This window comes from Salvelinus alpinus, chromosome 9 (assembly GCF_045679555.1).
Source record: "Salvelinus alpinus chromosome 9, SLU_Salpinus.1, whole genome shotgun sequence".
NCBI classification, from domain to species: domain Eukaryota; kingdom Metazoa; phylum Chordata; class Actinopteri; order Salmoniformes; family Salmonidae; genus Salvelinus; species Salvelinus alpinus.
The window spans coordinates 51,260,270-51,273,605 of record NC_092094.1 but is presented as its reverse complement, the minus strand read 5'-3'; positions in this window follow the sequence as shown (position 1 = coordinate 51,273,605).

Genomic DNA, 13,336 nt, shown 5'->3' with positions numbered 1-13,336 from the left:
GGGGAAACTCGCTAAATGGGTGACAACCACAATTAGTGAAATGTATACCTTCCTGGTGACAGTCCTCCTCATGGGGATAGTAAAGAAGAACTCCCTAAGAGAATACTGGAGCACAGATCCTATGTTTGCAACTCCCTTCTTTGCCACCCTCTTTTCCCAAGACCGCTTCCTAGTTCTGCTGCGATGCCTGCATTTCGTCAACAATGCTACTGCCATCTTAAGTGACCCGTTATACAAAATAAGAAATGTTCTAACCAGCCTGACATCAGCATTTGATCGGGTCTTTGTGCCATACAAGGACCTATGCATTGATGGGTCCCTGATGTTATGGAAAGGTAGGCTGGCGTTCCGTCAATATATTCCCTCCAAAAGGCACAGGTTTGGAGTCAAGTTCTTTGTCATGTGCGACGTGAAGACAGGATTTGTCCAGGATATTATAGTTTACACAGGGTCCACCACTGACATCAAACATTATGAGGGGCTTGGGGTGTCCGGGTCCGTAGTGATGACCATGCTGGCTCCTCATCTCGGCAAGGGACACACTTTGTACGTGGACAATTGGTACAGCAGTCCCACACTCTTCCAGCATCTGCTCTCCAACAGCACAGGGGCCTGTGGCACAGTCAGGTCGAACAGGAAGGGGATGCCGGCATTCGGATGCAGGAAGATGCAGAGAGGGGAGGTGGAGTTCCAGGAGAATGGTCAACAGCTGGCAGTAAAGTGGCATGACAAAAGAGACGTCCATGTCCTCTCCATTGTCCATACAGCAACCATGTCGGCCACAGGGAAGGTGGACCACCTGACGGGAGAGAGGGAAAGATCAAACCAGATTGTGTGCTTGACTATAACCTCAAAATGGGGGCAGTGGATAAGGCAGACATGATGAACAGCTTTGTGGAATGCACTCGGAAAACAACCAAGTGGTATAAGAAGATATTTTTCCATCTGATCGACACTGCTGCCCTCAATGGCAGCATAGTTCACCGCCAACTAACAGGTGAGATGATTACTGAACAAGCTATTTTTGTAATTGGATGTACAGTTCACATACAAATCCATTATGCAATTATAGTGACAATATCTCACCCACCTACCCACTGCCTCATCATCCTCTAACTTTCTTCATCCTCCCCACTCCCTCTTAGGTAAAGTAATTACCTACCAAAAATACAGAGAGAACCTAATGAGAGAGGGGGGGGGGGGGGGGGGGAATGCAGTTGTTGTTCAGTCACTGCATGAATATTAAATATGGGTTATGCATATTCCGTTTTTTGTCCTCTAGTATAACAAGTTGTTGAACCAACTACCAATACTGCAATAAAATAGACGACTATTACATATTGGCATATGTGTTTCCTTGCTGTGTTTTCATCCAGTAAGACTGTTAAGGAGTGTACGCTAGCATACAAAAGCTGTCCTCATTCTTCTGCTCCAAAGATGTCCAGCTCCAGTTATGATATTGGCAAATAATGTTTGTGGTTTCTGAAAGTACAGAAGAAAGAGGAATTATTAATTAGAATACAATATAAGGATATAGCAATAAAACAATACTACAAAGAAGTAACATAATAAACACTGCTATAAAAAATAGTTTATTGCATTGACAAAATCACAAATTTGAGTTATAACAGTAAGAAACTAACTTTTGAGCTCCACAAGGGGGCAAGGCAGGGCAGAACAGAGCTATGCTGAATAGACCAAATAAACAAACCATGGTCATATTTTTTATTTATTTAACTAGGCAAGTAATTTAAAAACAAATTATTATTTACAATGATGGCCTACACCGGCAAAACTCGGACAACGCTGGGCCAATCGTGCGCTGTCCTATGGGACTCCCAATCACAGCCAGTTGTAATATAGTCTGGATTTGAACCAGGGTGTCTGTAGTGACGCCTAAAGCACTGAGATGCAGTGCCATAGACCGCTGCGCCACTCGGGAGTCATAAGGTCAGGGTAGCTTCAAAATACAACACAAGCTAATAGTTCTCTGATGCAACTAGCACTGTTTTACAGAGCTAATAGAATAATGTAGCTACATAAGCACGATTGACTATAACACCATAAAGGTTATAAAATGTGTAACGTTGCCTCACGTGTCCGCGGTTATAAGGAATATATTATGATCCATACATACAGTGAGCTACAGCAGAAACTATTATAACGTAATAAGGCACTTACTTTGATTGAAACGCAGCCTGGATTTGAACCAGGCAGTCTGTAGTGACGCCTGTAGCACTGATGTGCTGTGCCTTTGACCGCTGCGCCACTTGGGAGTCATAAGGCCATGTAGCTTCAAAATACAACACAAGATAGTACTTCTCTGACGCAATTAGCATTGTTTTACAGAGCTAATAGAATAATGTAGCTACATAAGCACGATTGACTATAACACCATAAAGGTTATAAAATGAGTAACGTTACCTCACGTGTCCGCGGTTATAAAGAATATACACAAATATATTATGCTCCATACATACAGTACGCTACAATAGAAACGACATACAGAAACTATTACAACGTAATAATGCACTTACTTTGATAGAAACGCACACATTTCCAAAGTTATTATTATTAACGAAAACAATGACTGCAATGAGGGCAACAGATAGAAAATGTGAACACGTGTGCAGATCATGATCTGACGGGAGATGAGCAAATGTCTGCAGACGTGAACTGCACAAACAATTGGGAAGTGCTTGGGGGAATTTTGTCCGTGTCAGAAATGTCCCAAAAATGTAATTGTCCGCAAAAGTAAAAATGACTATTTTTATGTGAATGAATGAGGAGGCGGAACACACCTAAATTCAAACTGATTTTAGAACATAAAAACTTGTTAGAAAATAATTTGAAATTGAAGTTGAAACAGCCTATAAATATAAACAGGCTGCGTGCTTTGGTTTGAGGGCAGCGCGGCTAAAATGTACTGTTACGTATCAATCACATTCTGTAATTGAGAGAACATTCTAACATCACGTGCATAAAAAAACTCACGCTGTGGCGACCGTTAGAGATATTTGGAACTCACGCATGAAAGAGATATTTGGAACTCAAGCATGAAAGGGTTAAATTGTTGCCAGCAGCACAGTTACAGTCACCAACGCTCTGGATAACATGAAAACAACCTAACCAGCTTTGCTAGTGAGTAAAATGGTCAGAGTGCGGTGTTCTCTCATTATGTGTCAGGAAGTAGCTAGCAAGCTAGCCAATGTTAGCCAGTTAGCTTGGGTGCTTGACTGCCGTTGTGAGGTCAGTATGTTAGAATCAACCCTACTCATCGGCCAGAGCTTCCAGTGTGTGCTCTGAACGCTCCGAGAGCGAAATGCTCTGAATTTACAAATGGACAATCTGACATTACAGTTGCAGTCACCAAAGCTCTGGATAACATAACAGCCTAACCAGCTCTGCTAGGGAGAGTAATGTTCAGTGAGCTGTTCTCTCATTTGTGTCTGGAAGTAGTTAGCAAGTTAGCTTACTTACTTTGAATCTGTGTATAATTAAGGTCTTTACTGGGGTCCTTGACAGCTGTTGTTAGTACAGAACGCTCGGGAACAACCCTTAAAGAGATGGGTGGGGCCAAAACATAAGAGGGTGTGAACGATGCTGTATGGCTCTCCAGTAGTAGTACCAAAACATTCAAAGGCCATTTTCTCAAAAGTGAGTTTACAAGTTTATCATCTTTCAAAGCAAAATTACTTTCCCATTGTTCCTCAACTGTAGTGTATGATATACCATTTTGTAGCTCTGGGTCTCTACTTTTATCCAATGTAAAAAACACAATTTCTAATTTTGCTACATAAGACCGATTTGAGCCGGTCGGTCACATATGCAACAGCATGGATAGAGAAGCACTGTAATAATTATTATTATACCAGAGTTAGAACGGCAGTTGCTTACTGTGTATTCAATAGGACTGTGTCTGCGTCCCAAATGGCATCCTATTCCCTATTTAATGTACTACTTTTGACTCTGGTCAAAAGTAATACACTATATAGGGAATAGTGTGCCAAATGGGACACAGCCTGATTGTTGTTGAGGAGCCATAAATATGATCCATAATAAGGAACTTCTAAAAGTCCAATTATCGTCCTCTCATATCTCAGATGCTCCGATTAAAGTCAAACTGAGGGCAAATTCCCTGTATTTACCCCCCCCAAAAAAACATCCTATTTCACTCACCACTCAACCCACCTCCACACCCCACACCCTATTCCACTCACATATCAGATACCTTACCCATATATGTTCATATTATGAACATTTACTATTGGGAGATTTGCGTAGGCTTTCCTCATAAGCCCTGTCTTCATATCACAATGCTTGTCTTCATGCCAGAAGCCTTGTTCTCACATGTCGTCAGGCTTGCCCACATAGTCCAAAACTCGTGCATCAATTGTAAAGTCTTGTCCACGTAAGGCACAATGCTGGTCTCCATATCGCCAGGCAAGTCCTCCCGTTGACCAGTTAGAGGGCAGGAGCTGCAGAGAAACCCCGCCCCAAAGAAGAGGAGCACTGTGGTGATGAATCCCACGTAGAGCGATCACCCATCTCAATCTCACCCGCTTGGTTGCTGTAGCGATCTTGGCCCTGGGCGGTTTTGAAGGTTACCCAGGCAATGGAGGATGAGGAGCCCCAAGAAAATGAAGAGGACCCCATTAGTGAACTCTTTCCCCTCGCCATCCTCGCCAGTAGTCTGTAGGATATTTTCTGTCACAAAAGTTATAGGGGGAGATGTATGGGTGTGGTGGTTATTGTCGACTCGTTCAAACTCCCATGCTAGACTGGCAGGGGAATTTATTTATATGGTACCCCAAATTCTACTATCCATGGGCCTCAAAAAACGGGAATATGCTAGCTAACTACATATGAATGGATAGCAAGGCACTCAAAGTGTGTTGAACTCTATTGTCATGGTCTTTCTGTAGTGATGATGTATTTATAGTGATGTAGGCTAGTTAGCTGGTAATCATAGGCCCTTGTTTTTTTTCTGTGTATCTCCATATACACTGAACAAAAATATAAACACAACATGCAACAATTTCAAAGATTTTACTGAGTTACAGTTCATAAAACGAAATCAGTCAATTTAAATTAATAAATTAGGCCCTAATCTATGGATTTCACATGACTGAGAATATAGATATGCATCTGTTGGTCACAGATACCTTAAAACAAAAGGTAGGGGAGTGGATCAGAAATCCAGTAAGTATCTGTTGTGACCACCATTTTTGCCTAATGCAGCGCAACACATCTCCTTTGCATAGAGTTGATCAGGCTGTTAATTGTGGCCTGTGGAATGTTGTCCCACTCCTCTTCAATGGCTGTGCAAAGTTGCTGGTTATTGGCGGGAATTAGAACACGCTTGTGTACAGACCTTGCGACATAGGACTGTGCATTATTATGCTGAAACATGAGGTGATGATGGTGGATGAATGGTACTACAATGGGCCTCGGGATCTCGTCACGGAATCTCTGTGCATTCAAATTGTCATCGATAAAATGCAATTGTGTTCGTTGTCCATAGCTTATGCCTGCCCATAGCATAACCCCACCGCCACCATGGAGCACTCTGTTCACAACGTTGACATCGACAAACCGCTCGCACACACGACACCATACTGCCCAGTACAGTTGAAACCGGGATTAATCTGTGAAGAGCACACTTTTCCAGAGTGCCAGTGAAGGTGAGCATTTGCCCACTGAAGTTGGTTACGACGCCAAACTGCAGTCGGGTCAAGGTCAAGACCTGGTGAGTTAGTGCAGAAATTATTTGGTTATGCAAACCCACAGTTCCATCATCTGTCTGGGATGGCAGGTCTCTGACAATCCCGCAGTTGAAGAATGTGGAGTGCCCTGGGCTGGCATGGTTACAAGTGGTCTGAGTTTGTGAAGTTGGTTGGACGTACTGCCAAATTCTCTAAAACGATGTTGGGCTTATGATAGAGAACTATGATAGAGAAGTTAACATTAAATTATCTGACAACAGCTCTGGTGGACATTCCTGCAGTCAGCATGCCAATTGCATGCTCCCTCAAAACTTGAGACATCTCTGGCATTGTGTTGTGTTACAAAACTGCACATTTTAGAGTGGACTTGTGTAATGATCATGCTGTTCAATCAGCTTTTTGATTTGCCACACCTGTCGGTTGGGTGTATTATCTTGGCAAAGTAGAAATGCTCACTAACAGGGATGTAAACAAATGTTTGCACAACAATTTAGCTAAATAAGCTTTTTGAGCTCATGGAAAATGTCTGTGATCTTTTATTTCAGCTCATGAAACATGGGACCAACACTTTACATATTGTGTTTATATTCTTGTTCAGTATTATAAGTACTAATTTATTAAAGATAAAAATGTCCTTTTTCAAAAACAGTGTGATATAAGGTCACACAGGTCACAAAAAAAACACCCAATGAGTTTCCTCAGAGTATAAAGAGTACAGAGAGTATAGTAGTATACTGATTAGTAGACATTCAGTTTACAAAAAAACGAAGACATATTCAGAGTAAATGTCTATTTACAACACTGAATTTACAACACTAACACATTTGTTGACGACTGTTAGAATATTTTATCAAGGGTTAAGATAAATGATTAAATAATTCTACCCAGAAACTTAACCATTAGGATTATTTGTTAGGTAGCATGTAAGGGGTTAGAAAGGAATGTCTGTGTGTCTCTAAAGAAAGCTAAGGGATCATTAACCTATGGTTGAACCACTAAGCTATAACTCTGTGGAGATAAGGGAGAATAGTTCAAGTCCTCTGGATTTGAGGGGGGGGGGCTGGAACTGTCAGCTAAGTGGTAATAAACTGTGGTAAAAGGCTTCAGGAGATGATCCAGATTAGTGTGTATGTATATGCGTTAGTAATAGAAGGGATAAAAATAGCAGTTTTGTATATGCACGTCAGAGATCTCTCGAGAATAAACACTATTGTTAATTTGGACACGGGTCTATGTCTATTTTATGCAAATAAGGATCTTACATATTCTTAGAAACGGACAGAGTGTTTGCTTTGTATAATTAAATTGGTTAATGAACATATAGGAAATAAATTCGTTCATCAACGACACACATCGCAGGGTTCATGGGGCACTTGTTGGGGACATATTCATTAATTTCTCAATAACCTACCTACACAGCACAGTGAAATAAGAAAATAGGGAGTAGTTGTATTTCATGTCTGTGCATGATCCAATAACAGTTAAAAAGCTGAAGAATGAAAAATCAGGGGATTTAAACACGGAAGCATCTTACATTTTAAATTGAGAATTTATCAATAAACCAAGAATGGTTTGAATAAATTGTGTGAGCGGATCAAGTAATTTGGTGTCACTCTAAAGCGAAAAGGTGGAATAAACGAGTCAGGAGTATGTTTTCTTGATTGAGAGACAAGAGAGCAATTTTTTTCCTGCCAGGCAAAGTCACACATCATAAGCTCATTGCTATGGATGTATTCAAATAAATCTTAACTGGAAAACAGCTTAAACAAATGCAAATGAAGCTACTTTGCTATTATTCTGGCAGCACTTTTGAAGTGACTGTAAATTAGCCGTAGTTGGCTAGCTAGCAAGCAAGGGATGAGAACGTTGCCAGTCAGTATGGCAATGGAACATTTAGAACAAACGACTGGATCGTGTCGCCCGCCCTGTCTGTACAGCACTTTGAGATATCAGCTGATGTAAGAAGGGCTATATAAATACATTTGATTTGATATAGATACAGAACAAAAAGAACGAATGACTGGGTCGAGTCCATAGGTAGAGAACAAAATAACGAACGACTTGGTCGCGTCTCTAGCATCCCTAGATTTGTGTCAGGACTATATCTTATGGAAGGATGAAATAGTACGAATAAATGAATCAAAATAATGTTTGTTTTCACGCCCTGATCTGTTTCACCTGTCCTTGTGATTGTCTCCACCCCCTCCAGGTGTTGCTGATTTTCCCCAGAGTATTTATCCCTGTGTTTCCTGTCTCTCTGTGCCAGTTTGTCCTGCTTTTTGCTATTCTCCTTTTTCTAGTCCTCACAGTTTTGACCCTTGCCTGTTTCTGGACTCTGTACCCGCCTGCCTGACCATTCTGCCTGCCTTGACCACGAGCCTGTCTGCCACTCTGTACCTCCTGGACTCTGGTCTGGTTTTGATCTTTTGCCTGTCCACGACCATTCTCTTGCCTACTCCTTTTGGATTAATAAACATTGTAAGACTCCAACCTTCTGCCTCCTGTGTCTGCACCTGGGTCTCGCCTAGTGTCATGATAGTTTGTAATGAAGCCGGTGTTTGTTGAATATATTGACTTTGTCTCGGGCCTAACAACCACCCGTGCCAATATATATAACACCGGCTTTTCAGGAATTGTCACTTAAGTAGACACCAGCCTTTAAAAAAATGTAGCAAGGTTTATATGGTGTAGAAAAAAAGAGAATTCAGTTTTCTACTCTTGTCAAACAAGAATATATGGGGGGTCTGGGTCTGCCCAACTTTATTATTGGTCAGCACAAAGTCGTAATTTGCTGCCTTGGATAGACAGGACTCACTATGGGTTCAGATTGAAGCTCAATTTAGCTACCCCTTTCCTCTAAAGAATCTCATGTTTTTGAATCTGTGTCAACATATGTGATTACAATAAGACCTTTTAGTATGTACAACACATTAATGACATGGGCAAAATGTAAAAAGCACTTAGGTATTTCAAACATGTATTCTTTACTTGTGCCTATCTCTTGTAATCCTGACCTGCCCAATGACGACCTCTATAGATGGTGCTTGCTGGGTCTTAGGAGGTTTGCTGACCTGTTCCATAGTGGATCGAATACAATGAAGTAATTTATCAAAATCCGTACTTGTCACGGCTGTTTAAAGAAGAGGACCAAGGTGCAGCGTGGTGAGCGTACATGTTCCTTTATTAAACAAGACGCCGAACAAAACAATAAACAAACCGTGAAGCTCAAAGGCTAAGTGCCCTAAACAAAGTAAACTTCCCACAAACACAGGTGGAAAAAATAGCTACCTAAGTATGGTTCTCAGAGACAACGATAGACAGCTGCCTCTGAGAACCACACCCGGCCAAACACAAAGAAAAAGAAAACATAGAAATAGAAAATCATAGAAACACAATAAATAGAATGCCCACCCCAACTCACGCCCTGACCAAACCAAAATAGAGACATAAAAAGGATCTCTAAGGTCAATACGTCAATACAACTGAATACAACATCCCTGGTACAGATTTCTTTAGATATCTTCAATCCGAAATGCTGAGATCTCAGTTATCAGAAGTTGAAGAATTAATAAACACATCTATACCTATCAAAGGAATGATTTGCTAAGATGTACCTGACATTAAGACAATGTGAATCCACTTTTATCCCTCTTCAAAGGATGTGAGAAAACGATTTAGGTAAGGAATTTGAGGAGGTCTGGCTTGAAATCTGTAATAAGATACACTACCCACTTAACAGTTTGAATATCTTGATTTGATTCATTAGGATCCACATTAGCAGACGCCAATGGCGACAGCTACTCTTACTGGGGTCGACACATAACAAAAAATACATTACAGACAAAGGACTTTACAACTTACAGATATTTAAAAACATTAACATGTAGTGTGTGTACATACACTACAGGTCAAAAGTTTTAGAACACCTACTCATTCCAGGGTTATTCATAATTTTTCCTATTTTCTACATTGTGGAATAATAGTGAAGACATCAAAACTATGAAATAACACATATGGAATCATGCAGTAACCAAACAGGTGATAAACTAATCTAAATATATTTTTGATTCTTCAAAGTAGCCACCCTTTGCCTTGATGACAGCTTTTCACACTCTTGACATTTACTCAACCAGTTTCATGAGGTAGTCACCTGGAATGCATTTCAATTAACAGGTGTGCCCTGTTAAATGTTAATTTGTCTAATTTCTTTCCTTCTGAATGCGTTTGAGCCAATCTGTTGTGTTGTGACAAGTTATGTATACAGAATAACGTATTTTACCAAATAGGGCTAAATCCAAATTATGGCAAGAACAGCTCAAAGAAGCAAAGAGAAACAACAAGTCCATCATTACGTTAAGTCAATACGGAACATTTCAAGAACTTTGAAAGATTCTTCAAGTGCAGTCGCAAAGACAATCAAGCGCTATGATGAAACTGGCTCTCATGAGGACCGCCACAGGAAAGAAAGACACAGAGTTACCTCTGCTGCAGAGGATTAGAGTTAACAGCCTCAGAAATTGCAGCCCAAATAAATGCTTCACAGAGTTCAAGTAACAGACACATCTCAACATCAACTGTTCAGAGGAGACTGCGTGAATCAGGCCTTCATTGTCGAATTGCTGCAATGAAACCACCACTAAAAGGACACCAATAAGTAGAGACTTGCTTGGGCCAAGAAACCCAAGCAATGGACATTAGACCGGTGGAAATTTGTCGTTTGGTCTGGAGTCCAAATTTGAGATTCTTGTCTTTGCGAGACACGATGTAGGTGAACGGATGATCTCCATATGTGTATTTCCCTCTGTAAAGCATGGAGGAGGAGGAGGTGTGATGGTGTGAGGGTGCTTTGCTGGTGACGCTGTCTGTGATTTATATTGAATTCAAGGCACACTTAACCAGCATTGCTCCCGCAGCATTCTGCAGCGATACGTCATCCCATCTGGTTTGGGCCTAGTGGGAATATCATTCGTTTTTCTACAGGACAATGACCCAACACACCTCCAGGCTGTGTAAGGGCTATTTTACCAAGAAGGAGAGTGATGGAGTGCTGCATCACATGACCTGGCCTCCACAATCACCCAACCTCAACCACATTGAGATGGTTTGGGATGAGTCATACAGCAGAGTGAAGGAAAAGCAGCCAACAACTGCTCAGCATATGTGGGAACTCCTTCAAAACTGTTGGAAAAGCATTCCAGATGAAGTTGGTTGAGAGAATGCCAAGAGTGTGCAAAGCTGTCATCAAGGCTGTAACGGCATTCTACGTCGTCCTCCTCCTCAGACGAGGAGAGAAGAGAGGGATCAGATGACCAATGTGCAGCGAGGTATGTAGACATAATGAATTTATTAGACACGACGAACACTGACACGAACTATACTTGAATGTTTACAAAATAACAAACAAACAACGTAGACTGACCTGAACATGCAAACTACATATAACGAAGCACGCATGAACAGGAACGAACGAAACGAGACAGTACCGTGTGGTGCAATAAACACAGACACAGCGACAATCACCCACAAACAAACAGTGAGAACAGCCTACCTTAAATATGGTTCTCAATCAGAGGAACGTCAAACACCTGCCTCTAATTGAGAACCATATCAGGCACATTAAACCCAACATAGAAACACAACACATAGAATGCCCACCCAGCTCACGTCCTGACCAACAAAACAAAGGATTAACACAATAACTAGGGTCAGAACGTGACAAAGGCAAAGGGTGACTATTTGAAGAATCTCAAATATAAAATATATTTTCATTTGTTTAACACGTTTCTGGTTACTACATGATTCAATTCAAATCAAATCAATTTAAATTGAGGTGTAGTAGACCTTACAGTACAATGCAACAATAATATACCAGTAGCTAGGCTATATACAGGGGGTACCGTTGCAGAGTAAATGTGCGGGGACACAGGTTAGTTGAAGTAATTGAGGTAATATATACATGTAAGTAGAGGTAAAGTGACTATGTATGGATAATAAACAGAGAGTAGCAGCAGCATAAAAATGGGGGTGGGGGGGGACAATGCAAATTTTCCGGGTAGACATTTGATTAGCTGTTCAGGAGTCTTTTGACTTTGGGGTAGAAGCTGTTAAGAAGCCTTTTGGACCTAGACGTGGTGCTCCAGTAACGCTTTCCTTGCAGTACCAGAGAAAACAGTCTATGACTAGGGTCGCTGGAGTCTTTGGCAATTTTTGGCAACTGTTATTCTACAATGTAGACATTTTTTGAATAAAGAAAAACCCTTGAATGAGTAGGTGTGTCCAAACTTTTGACTGGTACTGTGTCTATACAGTATTTGATTCCAAACTAGCCTACAAATAAATGACCAACGTCATCATAACGAATCCGTAAACCGGTAGAGCACGATACACAAACCGATTGTTTCCCTCAATAAATGTGGCGCTATGGCTTAGTTGGTTAAATCCTTTTGTTGATTACAGTCACTTATTGATGTTTTGATATGTGACGTTATACAAACGGAAATAAGAAATAGTTTGTGCTTACAGCCTCTCACTAATGTCGTGTTGTTAACTCTGCCAGATTAAGTGATATGACATGCTATTCTATAAAATCATTTCTCTGTAATTAATATTAACTGATTGAGCTAATCATGTAAATGTAATTAACTAGAAAGTCGGGGCTGTCACGGTCGTCTTGAGGTGAGAGAGAGGACCAAGGCGCAGCGTATGCAAAATACATCTTCCTTTATTTTACTACGAAGATGAACACGACACGAAACACTTATACAAACTATACAAAAACAACAAACAACCGTGAAGCTACAAACGAAAGTGCACACACAAGCTACTTACTTTCTACATAGACAATTACCCACAAAAAAGCTAAAGCCTATGGTTGCCTTAAATATGGCTCCCAATCAGAGACAACCATAACCAGCTGTCTCTAATTGAGACCCAATTCAGGCAACCATAGACTTTCCTAGACACCTACACTGAACACTAAACCATCCACTATACTAAACTCCCTAAACAATACAAAAACACACAAACTTCCCCATGTCACACCCTGACCTAACTAAAATAATAATGAAAACAAAGATAACTAAGGCCAGGGTGTGACATAACCCCCCCCTTAAGGTGCGAACTCCGGGCGCACCAGCATAAAGTCTAGGGGAGGGTCTGGGTGGGCGTCTGTCCACGGTGGCGGCTCTGGCACTGGTCGTGGTCCCCACCCCACCATAGTCACTACCCGCTTTCTTAACCCCACTGGAATAAGGGGCAGCACCGGACTAAGAGGCAGCACCGGACTAAGGGGCAGCACCGGACTAAGGGGCAGCACCGGACTAAGGGGCAGCACCAGGATAAGGGACAGCACCAGGATAAGGGACAGCACCAGGATAAGGGGCAGTACCAGGATAAGGGGCAGCACCAGGATAAGGGGCAGCACCAGGATAAGGGGCAGCTCCGGACTGAGGGACGGCAGCTCCGGACTGAAGGGCAGCACCGGACTGAATGGCGGATCCTGGCTGGCTGGCGGATCCTGGCTGGACGGCTCTGGCGGATCCTGGCTGGACGGCTCTGGCGGATCCTGGCTGGACGGCTCTGGCGGATCCTGGCTGGACGGCTCTGGCGGA